Consider the following 2,978-nt stretch of genomic DNA (forward strand, 5'->3'; position numbering starts at 1 on the left):
TGGGGCATTCACTTAATTTTTATTAGCATCTGATGGGAAAGGGAGCGTTGCAAAACCCAAATCTGCACTCTGCGAGCTACATGCCGTGGCACGGATTACGAGCGTGTCTGGAGGCATGCTGAGGCGGAAACGCAGCCGTCCCGCGCGACTTACGCACCAGCCCCAAAGCCACAAACGCAGCAGCTTGTTTCTCTAAGCCCCCTAAAGCTTTCCGACTCCGCCGAGGTTCCTGCTCCGCGGCCCTTCGCCCGGGCTGCTCTGCCCCATTCCTGCCACACGAGGGGGTGGGAGCGGCCATAAACCAGCCGGGCGCCGCGGGGCCCTTCCCGCCTCTGCCTGCCGCCGGGCAAAATGGCGCCCTCGGCGCAGATGGTTCCCGCCGCTGCTGTCGCCCTCGGGGCCGCGCGGAGCCTCGCCCGCCGCCAGCGCGGCTCTCCACGGCGGGAGGGAGCCCTCGGCGTTGCGGGGCTGTGCGGGTGGGTAGGGCTGTGCTTCTTGTTGCCCACTGCCTGGCTGGGCTTGCCTCCCCCAGCCTGTCCTGCAGGGAGGCCTCGGGCAGGGCTTGTGGAGGTGGGAGAGCTGCCTGTGTGCCGCCCCAGCATGCTGCTGTGGAAAAGGTACCTCTTTTCTTTTTTTTTTTCCTTTTTTCCTTTTTTCCCCTTGTGCAAAGTCAGCGCTGTATCTGTGTTCTGTTCTGCCTGGCTTGCCTTGGTGTCTCATATCCCTCATGACTCTGTGGAGGGTGTGTAATTATCAAAGGATAAAAACACAGTCATCCTTTTTTTTGTTGTTGTTTTTTGTTTTACACTGTTGAGGCAAATCGTGAGACCCCCCCCCGGGGGTGTGTGTCACCCTCTCTTTTTGGGGTGGAGGAGGCTCCCTGGTTATTGTGCAGCCAGTCAGCGCTGGTGCACGGTGCGACCTTGGGCTGCCCGGAGGAGGCGCGATGCCTCTGGGGGATGTGCGAGGTGCCTGGGGGCACCCAGAAACTTACCTGTTTTCTTCCCAGCTGTGTCAGTTAGTCTTAAAACAAACAAACAAAAACACCCCAAATCCAGACAATCAAACCTGCAACCTGCTGAGCTGATGTGTGGGGTTCAGAATTGTGCCAAAAGCATTATTTCCCTACTTGCGGTAGAGTAAGAAGTGAGTTGCCTTGCCACTCTGTATCAGAAGGCTAAATGCTATAGATTTTTTTGTAAAGCATTATAAAGGCCTTTTGCTTTGCTTCCCAGGTGCTTAACTTTATGCATCATGAGTTCACTTCGCTTTATTCACAAGGTATGAGGTTGAGTGAATAAAGCGAGCTGACTTGGCCTAGCTGTATATATGCGCCCATATATGCACCAAATCTGAGGGACTGTGGGCACCACATCAGGGGAAGGTACTGTGACATCTGAAAAAGTAACAACAAACTGATCAGCTGCTGTGGACCCCTCACTTGGAGAACAGATGTGCCTTGTTCTGTAAGGGATGTAGTGTTTTTATTGTGCTTTCCCTGAGCTAGCTCACTGAGATGAAATTGAAGCCTTTTCCCCCACCTCTAAGTACTTTCTGATTCTGCAACTATTTTCAGCACCCTCCTGGGTCCCCTTCAAATATGCAGCTAAGGCAAACAATCTCTAACCTCTGTGTTCTCTTGCTCTGGCAGTTTTTGCTCAGTGGCTGTCCCCACACAGCCACCCCTGTGCTATTGTTTCTTCCTCTTATCAGAAGCTGGAATATTTCAGAGATCATCAATGAAACTGCAAAGAGCGCTTAGAAGAGGAGCGGGTGTGAGAGCTGCAGATCTCCTGGTTAAGCGTGTTTCATCTATGAGCCACAAAGACTTGGATTCTCTTTTTATGCCTTTTCTTGCTCTTGATTCAGGAAATGGAATAGGGAGGAAAAGGCTACTCCTCCCCATGCCGTGGGGGCAGCTGATGGCTTTCGCACCGTCCATCTTACTGTAGGATTAACTCTGCTGCTCAAAAGATTACTTCTGGATTAACCAAGACACTCTGTACTTGTGCCATAGGCACCTTCTGCAGCAGATGTTCAGTCAAGCCTATGCCAGACAATTTCCATATGTTAAGAAGTTTTTCCAAAGGCTTTTTAGCAGTATATGCTTTCCTTAGCTGCTGTAGTGCCATAAAAAGGCACATACTGTGACATAAACCTAAGGTCTGCAGTGCTACCTCTTCCTACTTCCGTCAGCGGAGGGAGCCGATGTATGCACTGAAATTGGGAAGGGATTTGATATTTTTTTTTTTTTTGCATTCCTTATAAAGAAGGAGAATCTTAATTTTTGCCACTTATCTTCAGTACTGCCTTTAGAAAAAGAAGTGTGTTGTTTAGTCTTGATTCTTCCTCCGTTCCCCATTTAGGCATCAACACTAAAAATTAAAGTGAACAAGGAGGTTGAGAAATTAGGGAACGATTGTTACTACCACCTTTTTTATTTTATTTTGAAGATATAAGATAATTCTGAATGGGAATGGAAAAAAAATCAATAGAAATCTTTTTTTTTTTTAAGGCAATAAATTGTTACTATAGTGATTTTTTTTTTTATACCAAGTTTACTTATTTTACAATAGTATAAAGACTAAAATGTTGTATGTTCCTCATTTAAAACTTGCACTCTTTGGCTTCTGTAAGAATTAAGGTGTTAAAATATACGCAGTGTCTTTGTGTGTATCTTTTCTGCTGTGGCTACAGCAAATTTCTTTGTTCTCAGTGCATGGTGTCTGATCACATGATGTAAACAGAAATTTTAATACTGACTTAACTGAAGGAAAGGTCAAGACCTATATGGAGAAACTACTGGCTGCATTGTGCAGAGATGAGAAACTGTCTGCAGACTATGTTCTGAGTAGGAATAAATTTTGCATAGGTATCCTGTGCCAAACTCTCTTGCAGCTGCTGGAACAGTTCATCCAGCTACCTGCTGGAGGAGACTCTGAATGTCGTTAGTTAGTTTAGAGAAGTGCCTTAGCTGC

At 47.4% G+C, this 2,978-nt stretch overlaps 1 long non-coding RNA gene across 1 annotated transcript; it reads left to right on the top strand.

Annotated features, from left to right (window-relative positions):
- Positions 1-369: 369 nt before the first annotated feature.
- Positions 370-2,657, top strand: LOC135329503 (uncharacterized). Its single transcript, XR_010390938.1, has 2 exons — positions 370-617; positions 1,714-2,657. It is a non-coding gene; the product is annotated as an uncharacterized LOC135329503 (long non-coding RNA).
- Positions 2,658-2,978: the final 321 nt, after the last annotated feature.

The sequence above is a fragment of the Dromaius novaehollandiae genome, chromosome 11, assembly GCF_036370855.1.
Source record: "Dromaius novaehollandiae isolate bDroNov1 chromosome 11, bDroNov1.hap1, whole genome shotgun sequence".
In the NCBI taxonomy this organism is placed as follows: domain Eukaryota; kingdom Metazoa; phylum Chordata; class Aves; order Casuariiformes; family Dromaiidae; genus Dromaius; species Dromaius novaehollandiae.